The sequence below is a fragment of the Lepidochelys kempii genome, chromosome 2 (genome assembly GCF_965140285.1).
Source record: "Lepidochelys kempii isolate rLepKem1 chromosome 2, rLepKem1.hap1, whole genome shotgun sequence".
NCBI lineage: Eukaryota > Metazoa > Chordata > Testudines > Cheloniidae > Lepidochelys > Lepidochelys kempii.
This window is the reverse complement of record NC_136381.1, coordinates 85092851-85104760: the sequence shown is the minus strand read 5'-3', so window position 1 is coordinate 85104760 and position 11910 is coordinate 85092851. Positions and strand designations below refer to the sequence as shown.

At 47.0% G+C, this 11910-nt stretch overlaps 1 protein-coding gene across 2 annotated transcripts in view; it reads right to left on the bottom strand.

The window, feature by feature from the left end:
- Positions 1 to 2851: 2851 nt before the first annotated feature.
- SMCHD1 (structural maintenance of chromosomes flexible hinge domain containing 1) overlaps positions 2852 to 11910 on the bottom strand; it is a 182581-nt gene continuing 173522 nt past the window's right edge. For both annotated transcript variants that reach the window (XR_013635308.1, XR_013635309.1), the window contains one exon: positions 2852 to 3406. The gene's annotated coding sequence lies outside the window, so the exon portion shown is untranslated. The remainder of the gene's footprint in view (positions 3407 to 11910) is intronic.

Sequence of the window (11910 nt, the reverse complement as noted above, 5' to 3'; positions counted from 1 at the left end):
AGCTTGCAATGCCTGACTGCTACCGGTCAGTTGGGAATCAATTTGGAGTGGGCAAGTCTACTGTGGGGGTTGCTGTGATCCAAGTAGCCAATGCCATCATTGACTTTCTGTTATCAAGGGTAGTGACTCTGGGAAATGTGTGGGTCATACTGGATGGCCTTGCTGCAATGGGGTTCCCTAACTCTGGTGGGGCGATAGATGGAACGCATATCCCCATCTTGGCACCAGACCACCTTGCCAATCAGTACATAAACTACAAGGGGTACTTTTCAATGGTGCAGCAAGCACTGGTGGATCACAAGGGATGTTTCATCGACATCAATGTGGGATGGCCGGGAAAGGTGCATGACGCTTGCATATTTAGGAACTCCGGGTTGTTCGAGCAGCTGCAAGAAGGGACTTACTTCCCAAACCAGAAAATTACCATTGGGGATGTTGAAATGCCAATAGTTATCCTTGGGGACCCAGCCTACCCCTTGCTCCCATGGCTCATGAAGCCTTACACAGGCAGCCTGGACAGTAGTAAGGAGCAGTTCAACTATAGGCTGAGCAGAATGGTGCAGAATGGTGGTAGAATGTGCCTTTGGACGTTTAGAAGCTCGCAGTATAAAAATATTGCTCGGGCATGTAGGAATGAAATCAGGAGGGCCAAATCGCACCTGGAGCTGCAGCTACCAAGAGATGTCAAGAATAACAAGAAGGGTTTCTTCAGGTATGTTGGCAACAAGAAGAAAGCCAAGGAAAGTGTGGGCCCCTTATGGAATGAGGGAGGCAACCTAGTGACAGAGGATGTGGAAAAAGCTAATGTACTCAATGCTTTTTTTGCCTTTGTCTTCATGAACAAGGTCAGCTCCCAGACTGCTGCACTGGGCATCACAGCATGGGGAGTAGATGGCCAGCCCTCTGTGGAGAAAGAGGTGGTTAGGGACTATTTAGAAAAGCTGGACGTGCACAAGTCCATGGGGCCGGACGCGTTGCATCCGAGAGTGCTAAAGGAATTGGCGGCTGTGATTGCAGAGCCATTGGCCATTATCTTTGAAAACTTGTGGCGAACAGGGGAAGTCCCAGATGACTGGAAAAAGGCTAATATAGTGCCAATCTTTAAAAAAGGAAAGGAGGAGGATCCTGGGAACTACAGGCCAGTCAGCCTCACCTCAGTCCCCGGAAAAATCATGGAGCATGTCCTCAAGGAATCAATCCTGAAGCACTTACATGGGAGGAAAGTGATCAGGAACAGTCAGCATGGATTCACCAAGGGAAGGTCATGCCTGACTAATCTAATTGCCTTCTATGATGAGATTACTGGTTCTGTGGATGAAGGGAAAGCAGTGGATGTGTTGTTTCTTGACTTTAGCAAAGCTTTTGACACGGTCTCCCACAGTATTCTTGTCAGCAAGTTAAAGAACTATGGGCTGGATGAATGCACTATAAGGTGGGTAGAAAGTTGGCTAGATTGTCGGGCTCAACAGGTGGTGATCAATGGCTCCATGTCTAGTTGGCAGCCGGTGTCAAGTGGAGTGCCCCAGGGGTCAGTCCTAGGGCCGGTTTTGTTCAATATCTTCATAGATGATCTGAAGGATGGTGTGGATTGCACCCTCAGCAAATTTGTGGATGATACTAAACTAGGAGGAGTGGTAGATATGCTGGAGGGCAGGGATAGGATACAGAGGGACCTAGACAAATTGGAGGATTGGGCCAAAAGAAATCTGATGAGGTTCAATAAGGATAAGTGCAGGGTCCTGCACTTAGGATGGAAGAACTCAATGCACCGCTACAGACTAGGGACCGAATGGCTAGGCAGCAGTTCTGCGGAAAAGGACCTAGGGGTAACAGTGGACGAGAAGCTGGATATGAGTCAGCAGTGTGCCCTTGTTGCCAAGAAGGCCAATGGCATTTTGGGATGTATAAGTAGGGGCATAGCGAGCAGATCGAGGGATGTGATCGTCCCCCTCTATTCGACATTGGTGAGGCCTCATCTGGAGTACTGTGTCCAGTTTTGGGCCCCACACTACAATAAGGATGTGGATAAATTGCAGAGAGTCCAGTGAAGGGCAATAAAAATGATTAGGGGTCTGGAACACATGACTTATGAGGAGAGGCTGAGGGAACTGGGATTGTTTAGTCTGCAGAAGAGAAGAATGAGGGGGGATTTGATAGCTGCTTTCAACTACCTGAGAGGTGGTTCCAGAGAGGATGGTTCTAGACTATTCTCAGTGGTAGAAGAGGACAGGACAAGGAGTAATGGTCTCAAGTTGCAGTGGGGGAGGTTTAGGTTGGATATTAGGAAAAAATTTTTCACTAGGAGGGTGGTGAAACACTGGAATGTGTTACCTAGGGAGGTGGTAGAATCTCCTTCCTTAGAAGCTTTTAAGGTCAGGCTTGACAAAGCCCTGGCTGGGATGATTTAATTGGGGATTGGTCCTGCTCTGAGCAGGGGGTTGGACTAGATGACCTCCTGAGGTCCCTTCCAACCCTGGTATTCTATGTTTCTATGACGCTGTTTGCTGACTAGGTCAGACCTCAGTGCAACCAACATTCCCATTGTTATTGCTGCTTGCTTTGTGCTCCACAATATCTGTGAGAGTAAGGGGGAGATGTTTATGGCGGGGTGGGAAGTTGAGGCAAATTGCCTCAACCTAGTGTCCAATTCTGAGCAGCCAGACACCAGGGTGATTAGAAGAGCACAGCTAGGAGCGCTGCACATCAGAGAGGCTTTGAAAACCAGTTTCATGACTGGCCAGGCTACAGTGTGACAGTTGTGTGTGTTTCTCCTTGATGCAAACCCACCCCCTTTGTTGATTTTAATTCCCTGTAAGCCAACCACCCTCTCCCCTTCAAAATAAAGTAACTATTATTTTGAAACCATGCATTCTTTCTTTATTAATTAAAAAAAATACAAGATAACGGACAAGATACCCCGGGTGGGGTGGGAGAGGAGGGAAGGACACTAACAATAAAACTGTTTGAATGACAGCCTTCTGTTGCTTGGGCCATCCTCTGGAGTGGCGTGGCTGGGTGCCAGGAGCCTTCCCTCCTCCCCCAGCGTTCTTGGGTGTCTGGGTGAAGAGGCTATGGAACATGAGGAGGAGGGTAGGCGGTTATACAATGGATGCAGCGGGGGGCCTGTGCTCTTGTTGGCTTTCCTGCAGCTCCAACATAAGCTTCATCATGTCCGTTTGCTCCCCCATTAGTCTCAGCATTGCATCCTGCCTCTGCTCTTCACGCTCACTTAATTCTTTCCTGGCCTCTGCCACTGAATGCCTCCATGCATTAACCTGTGCCCTATCAGTGCAGGAGGACTGCATGAGCTCGGCAAACATGTAATTGCGAGTGCATTTTTTTCACCTTCTAATCTGCAATATCCTCAGGGAGGGAGATGATAGGGGGAGCAAAGAAACATTTACACCTGGGAGGAGATAAAAAGGGAGAGTAAAATTTAAGATGATACATTTCTGAAAACAAAAGGGAGACTCTTTCACAGTGAATCAAGCAATTCACAGTAGACAACATATGTGCTTTAGGTACAAGGTCGCATTTTGCCTTTTATATTGAGTGTCTGCTACACATCACACACACGGCTGGGCAACAGAATTCGGTTTCCAGGCAGTCATGGTAAGCCTTTTGGTACGCGGAGTTGGCTTCTTATGCCTTCATAACATGAGGGAATGTTTTCAAACTGCAGCGCCTTCCTTTCCCAGAGCAAGCAATGGGTTGGGTTTCACATTTAAAAGGAGGGGCTGCGGTTTTCGGGTGAATGTGCAGCACACACCTCCCCCACACCTCTGCGTGGCTATTCTCTTGGATGATCCTTTCTCCCCTCCCCCCGCCGCGTGGCTATTCTCTGGGATGATCCCTTTTAACCAAGTGCAAACAGCCCAGCATGAATGGGGTCCTTTTACTGTTCCCTTACAAAAATTCCCCTACTTCAACCAGGTGACGATGAATGATATCACTCTTCTGAGGCTAGCACAGAAAGATATAGACCAAATGTTGCTTGAATGCGACCAAAACCCAGGACCATTCGCTGCCATTCTTTGTGCTGCAATGATTCCAGAATACTTGCTACTGGCTTGGCGTGGTAAAGTATCCTACCAGGAAGACGAAATAAGGCAGCCCTCCCCAGAAACCCTCTGCAAAGGCTTTTAGAGTACCTCCAGGAGATCATCATGGAGATGTCCCTGGAGGATTCCCGCTTCATCCGCAGACATGTGAACAGACTTTTCCAGTAGCTGTACTGGCTGCGAATGCATCCCAATTCTTCAGGGAAAATCAAACATTAAACACTATTGCTTTTAAACCCTGTACTGTAGTTACAAATGTGCACTCACCAGAGGTGTCTTCTCCGGCTTAAGGGTCGGGGATCCCACCTTGGGAGGGTATTGGCTCCAGGATGATGAAAAGGTCCTGGCTGCTGGGGAGAACGGATTCACTGCTTGCCTGATGCACATTCTCCTCCTCCTCTTCCTCATCCACAAAATCCTCCTCCATGTTGCATGAGACTCCCCCCTTGCAGGTGTCCATGGACAGTGGTGGGATAGTGGTAGCGTCCCCCCCTAGAATACGATGCAGCTAATCATAGAAGCGGCATGTATGGGGCTCTGACCCGGAGCGACTGTTTGCCTCCTTTGTCTTTTGGTAGGCTTGCCTGAGCTCCTTAACTTTCATGTGGCACTGCTGTGTGTCCCTTTAATAGCCTCTCTGCAATTTGCCCTGTGAGATTTTGGCATATATATTTGCATTTCTTCTTTTTGATCGGAGTTCAGCCTGCACAGATGCTTCTTCCCATATAGCAATCAGATCCAGTGTCTCCCTTTCGGTCCATGCTGGAGCTCGTTTGTGATTCTGGGGGGACTGCATGGTCACCTGTGCTGCTGAGTTCGCCTCGCTGACCAAACAGGAAATAGAACAGGAGTACCTGTGGCACCTTAGAGACTAACAAATTTATTTTTAAGGTGCCACAAGTACTCCTGTTCTTTTTGTGGATACAGACTAACATGGCAGTTACTCTCAAACAGGAAATTAAATTCAAAAGTTCCCAGGGCTTTTCCTGTGTACCTGGCTAGCGCATCGGAGTTCAAAGGGCTGTCCAAAGTGGTCACAATGGAGCACTCTGGGATAGCTCCTGGAGGCCAATACCATTGATTTGCATCAGCACTACCCCAAATTCGACCCAGCAAGGTTGATTTTAGCACTACTCCCCTCATTGGGGAGGAGTACAGAAGTCAATTTTAAGAGCCCTTTAGGTCGACGGAACAGGGTTGGTTGTATGGACGCAGTCATTTTTAAATCGACCTAATGCAGCTAAATTTGACCTAACCCGGTAGTGTAGACCACACATGGGTGACTGGTAAGCAATATTCAAATGGGGCGGGGGGTTGAAGAGGTAGGCAGTATAGATGTCTGTAACATTGCAATTCCAAAGCCCACATCAGCAAAGGAAGCTTAGATCAAAGTGTAATGCTTTGTGAAAGTGTGGAAGGAACTCCATGTTGCAGATTACAAATGTCCAGTACAGGCACTTCTCAAAGCGATGATACGGAGGTCACCTGTGTTCTGCAGGAATGGACCCTCACCCCATCTTGGGGAGGGAGATGCACCAACTGATAGCAAAGGAAGATGCAGTGAGAAATTTATTTAGAGAGTCTTTGAACAGAAATCTCTTGTCCCAATGCTTGCTCTACCATAGCAACAAATAGTTTAGGTGATTTTCTACAAGGTTTCATTCATTACAAGAAGAACACCAATGCTTGTATGATGCCAATAACAGTAAATGAATTGACTGGTTAATGTACAACTTTGAATTTACCTTTGGGATTAATTTTGGGTGGATACCTTCTCTTTATGAAATGTAGTGTATGATGGGTGTGCCATGTGGGGCCCCAGCTCACCCACCCTCCTGGCTAACATAATGGCAACTAAAAAGTTGACATTCATAGATAAGTGGGCCATTGAGCATGTGACCAGCAGTTTGAAAGGAGGCTCAGTAAGTGTGGAAAGTACAAGGCTGATGTCCCACTATGGCATTGGTTTCACTAGTGGCGGGAAGATGCTAGTTAGATCCTTCAGGAGTCTGGTTGCTCCCAGATGAGTCAAAGCAGAGTGGCCATCTATGGAATGCACGGATAGCTTGATGCAGGTCCATTTAGCAGCAAACAGAAAAACCTGATGTCTTGAGAGTGATGCTTTCCTTTGTAAAATAGCAGGAATACCTACTGGTCCTGATGACAACTGCTTCTGTTGCGCCTGGGTAGACAAATGCCTCCATTTGTCTAGATAACATTTTCTGGCAGAATCTTTCCTGCTGTGATTAAGAATACTTTGATTGGCTTTCAAATATGGACACTCTAGGTATGATAACCATCCAATTACCAAGTTATGAGATGAAGACAGTCCATGTCGGGATATCTAATCCTTCCTGTCCCCAGCAGATCTGGGAAGGACTGAATTCCGACTGGTTGATGGGTTGACATTCACAGGAGTTCTAGAAATCAGAACTATCTGGGCTAATTGGGTGTGATGAGACTGACTTGGAGGATTGGGCCAAAAGAAATCTGATGAGGTTCAATAAGGATAAGTGCAGGGTCCTGCACTTAGGACGGAAGAACCCAATGCACCGCTACAGACTAGGGACTGAATGGCTAGGCAGCAGTTCTGTGGAAAAGGACCTAGGGGTGACAGTGGACGAGAAGCTGGATATGAGTCAGCAGTGTGCCCTTGTTGCCAAGAAGGCCAATGGCATTTTGGGATGTATAAATAGGGGCGTAGCAAGCAGATCGAGGGACATGATCATTCCCCTCTATTCGACATTGGTGAGGCCTCATCTGGAGTAGTGTGTCCAGTTTTGGGCCCCACACTACAAGAAGGATGTGGATAAATTGGAGAGAGTCCAGCAAAGGGCAACAAAAATGATTAGGGATCTGGAACACATGACTTATGAGGAGAGGCTGAGGGAACTGGGATTGTTTAGTCTGCAGAAGAGAAGAATGAGGGGGGATTTGGTAGCTGCTTTCAACTACCTGAGAGGTGGTTCCAGAGAGGATGGTTCTAGACTATTCTCAGAGGACAGAACAAGGAGTAATGGTCTCAAGTTGCAGTGGGGGAGATTTAGGTTGGATATTAGGAAAAACTTTTTCACTAGGAGGGTGGTGAAACACTGGAATGCGTTGCCTAGGGAGGTGGTAGAATCTCCTTCCTTAGAAGTTTTTAAGGTCAGGCTTGACAAAGCCCTGGCTGGGATGATTTAATTGGGGATTGGTCCTGCTTTGAGCAGGGGGTTGGACTAGATGACCTCCTGAGGTCCCTTCCAACCCTGATATTCTATGACCTGTGCTTTATTGTGATGCATCTTCTGTAGAACCTGGGCTAGTAGGGGGATAGGAAGGAAGGCATACCACAAGAGGCCTGTCCATTTCAGTTAGAAGGCATTGTCCCTGGAGCCCTGACCTTGTTCTGTTCTGGAACAATATATGTTGAACTTCTTGTTCATCTGGGAGGTGAACTGGTTGGAAGACGTGTTTCCCCCTGAGTTCAGTGCTGAACAAAATCTTCATTGTGTAACTCCCACTTGCAATCTATGGCAAAATGCCTGCTGGGGCTGTCCTCCAGTGAGATCTGAGTGCCTGGGAGGTACATTGCAGAAACTGTGATGTGGATCCAGATACGCCATTTTCACAAATTGATCACCCCTACGCACAGTGGAAGGGATTTTGACCTTCCTTGTTTGTTTATATGGAAGATGGTTGTCAGGTTGTCAGAATGTCTGGATGTGTTGGGATTGTACAAGTGGGAGGAATGCATTGCAGGTCTCTCTGACAGCTCTCAGAGATTGATACGCATCCTGGCTTTCCAAGGTGTCCATGTGCCTTGTGCAGTGTGACCACTCATGTAGACTCCCTAGCCTATAAGGGATGTGTCTGTATCATCATTGTGTTGGGTGTGGGATGTAGGAAAGGGACTCCAACACATGAGTCTCAGGTTTATCCACCAGGGGAGTGAGGCTCCGACATTGGCGGTAATTGTCATTACAGTGTTCATGCTGTGTCTGTCTGGCATATATACTGACTGGAGTCAGGCTTACAAAAAATGGAGATGCAGCCTGGCGAACAACATTATGTAAGTACAGGAGGCCATATGGCCTAGCAAAAAAAGAGACCTGGATTTTTGTGCGGGGTTTGTGAGTGGCTTGGCTTATCTGACTGCTCATGGCATGGAATCTGTCCACAGCGAGGTAGGCCCTTCTTGTGGGCAAGTCCAGGGTCACCTCATAAAGTCTAGGAGCTGTGTTAGAGTCAAAGTAGACTTTTCTGTGTTTATGCAGATTCCCAAGGTTGTCAGAAGATGGAGCAAGGACAAAGTTGTCAACTGAATTTCCAGTCAAGATCTGCCTCCTCGAAGCCAGTCGTCCAAGTATGGGAAGATGGTGTAGCCTTTTTCTCATCTGTGCTGCCACCACTGAGAAGACCATCATGAAGATTCTGGGTGCTGTTGTCAGACTGAATAGGAGTACTCTGACCTGGTAGTGTTTCTGCCATATTAGAAACCTGAGGAATCTTCTGTGGGACAGGTGAAAGTCCACATGAAAGGTGTAGCCTGATCTACAGATTACGTATTAATTTATTGATTACTTAAGGGTTCCCAGTTATCACTTTGAGAGTTGATAGGTTCTTGTCCCAAGACCAGGCCCGGTATTATAGTTGGGAACCCCGAAGTGCATGGTTGCAACACTCACAATATGGCAGTGGTTCTCAACCTATTTATCATTGTGGGCTGCATATGTGACCCACAAAGTGTTAGCTGGGCCGCAGGTTGAGAACCACTGTGCCCCCACAAGCCCCTATACTTAGCGCCCTCTGCCCAGAGACCCCACAGAGTGGGCTAGGAGCAGAGAGCTGGGCGTGGGGGCAGGGACCCCGACTGGGGCTGCCAGGACCCCGACCCCAGACTCCGCTTCGGGGAGCTGGGCAGCAGCCAGCTGCCCGTACCCTGAGCCCCGCTGGCTGCCCAGATCTCAAAGCCTGCCGCGAGGGGCCAGGTGGCAGCTAGGATTCAGAGCCCTGCTGTGGGGGACTGGGTGGCAGCCAGCTACCCGGACCCTGAGCCCGGCTGGGCGGCAAGTGGCTACCTGGACCCTGTGCGCTAACTGGGCAGCATGGGGCCCGCAGGTTGAGAATCACTGCACTCTAGGTACTCTTCTATCTTTACATATAGTTTATTAGTACATTTAGCAAAGTCACAAACAGTAACAGTAAGACCAATAGAGAGACTACAGAATGTATATCTGGAACATCCATATACTCTCACCATCCCTTAGAGAACAACTTGAAAAGTTAGCTATTGTTTTCCTTATCACCGGCCATCATTCTGGCACCTCTCAAGGGCTACATCTCTCTCTCTCTCTCCTACTGCTTATAAGCTGGGATGTAACTTTTATATATTATGTTGATACCAGTATGTCTAATGCATATTCAGTAGGGGTTTCTGCCCTCTTCTTTATTTGTATTTCCTCACCCTACTAATGTTGAGGTGCCTTTCTCCCATAGGTTAGTATATTAATGATTTCAACTTATCATGTACGTCAATTCGTTGCCATGGAACTCTTACGGTTGAATGTGCTTTCCAAAAGTTTCCAAAAGCCGGCATTAGCTCACGTTTCTGTGGTTGGCTGGTGTTGTTATGGACAAACTTCCCCCTCACACTCTATTTCCAATTCCTCAAAACTTAGGGGTGACCATTAAATCATATATCTGTGCCAAAGTCCATAGACCTCAAGACTTATGCTAACTGCGGAAGCCAACGTCTTACAGGATAGGCTTGTAGGTTCCTTGCATTACTGCTGAGTATAATAAAGGCAGAATATAATGAAGGCAAGGCATTTAGGCTACAAGTCCTGACCCCCCGCCCCCGATATGGTGATTGTTAAAGAACCCTATCATATAAATTTAGGGCCTTACACCTTTGTTTGAACCCATGTTTTTTACAGAATGCAATAGATGACAGATAAAGGAGACTTGCCACCTGACCAATTAGTATATGTGTACTGTGTGGTGTGACAAAATTTTTGACCCTTTGACCTTGTACTCCCATTGACCATAAAAATATCTTTTATATATCGTTATTACAATACTAGAATACTGGCCATTTCTACTGTATGTCACACTTCTCATAAGAGCCTCTCACTTGGTTAGCACGGTAGGCTACCAACGATGATGACAAGAGATTCTGTTGGTACCTTCCTTCTGACCACAGTGCAGTGCGTCCACCTTAAACATATCGTCTTCTGCCAATGTACCGATACTCCTTTTTAGAGCAACAGGCCATCGGTAGAATTTCCCATGTTGGGTGATATGCTACCAGAGAAGGTACATTGATACATTCATTGTAGATGTTGTCTTCAAGGTAACCTACTGAGTGGATAGCTGCCAAGTGTCCAAACACATCCTCATTTGGACTGAACACAAGCAAAGAGGCTACAGGATACATAAGTGGACAGGATACATAAGGTTTTGCCACAATGTAATCTTAGTTAAATCACAGTTTAATTAGGGTGCAGTGTCACAGACCCCATACCTGAATTGCTTCCAGTGGCACTCTGACAAGAATTAAGCAAGTGGCTCTTCTTGTTTCATGAGGCTGAATGCTGCATCAATATTGCTGGTACTCCCATGTATGCTGGTACTGAGAGCGCAGTCTCCTGAACAGTAGGAGAAACCAGCACTGAAAGGCTCAGCAAATCTTTTACTGATGCAAACGCCTCCAGCATGGTTGGTAGAGTTGGTCTTGGGACAGTGCAGTGTCGCATATGTAGAAGGTGCACCCTCAGGCTCTGGACTTGATGACACCGATCTTGTACTGGAATTAATGGTGAAGACTTCTGTGGCATCAGAGAATACGAATGTTTAGTTTTCAGCTGCACTTTTATCCTCATGCCTAGATGACTTTCGGACTGGAAACATTCCCCTCTTGGTGGTCTGCTTAGAGATCTTATGCATTTTCTTAGGCACTGGGGAGCATGAGTGGTGCTGGGACTCAGGCAAAGTAGTGGGTGCATTCCAAACTGATGCTGATGAACTCGGTGCTGAGTCTGACTGACTGGGCTCTGATGGAGGTCTTAGGGCCACCTCCACGCACAAAAACTTCTCTATCTTTCCTTGTCCAAGGCTTAAAGTCTTTGCACGTCTGGCATTGATCCGGAATATGAGCCTGACCACAATGAGAGCACTTGCTAAGGCAAGTCAAGCAAATCAAATGACTGTCATGGGTGGTAAGAAAGAACTGTGGGAGCTTGGGGACGGCTGGGTCCTTTATATTGGCACTCAGTGGCATGTAGCAGCAGAGGGCACTTGAGCCACCCTAACACATACCAACTGAGGGAAAAAATTTGGATGACTGTGCGTGGAGTATGTGCACACCAAGAGTGGAATACACACATGCAATCACTCAAATAACTCAGCATAGTTCATAAAATTATAGTAGTAGCTCATAAAATTGTATTTCACTTACCAGCCCTGGTAGTTCAGAGGTTCTGAAGAAATGGTTACTTACTGTAACTGTGATTCTTCAAGATGTGATGCAAATATGTATTCCACTTAGATGTAAGTATGCCCAGGGCATTGGAGCTGGAGAAATTTGCCTAACAGTACCCATAGGAGACAGTCATCGCGCCTTGTGGCCAAAGCCCCTCCCCTGGCTATATGAAGTGGTGCCACCTCAACCCCTGTTTAGCCCCTTCACATTTAATAGACTCTGATGTAGAGGGGGATGGAAAGTGGGTCATGGCATACATGACTGCATCACATCTCGAAGAACCACAGTAACAGTAAGTAACCATTTATTTTTTGAGTAGATGCATCTGTGTATTCCACTTAGGAGACTCAAAAGCAGTACCCATAAAGGGTGGGGCTTGGAGTCGAT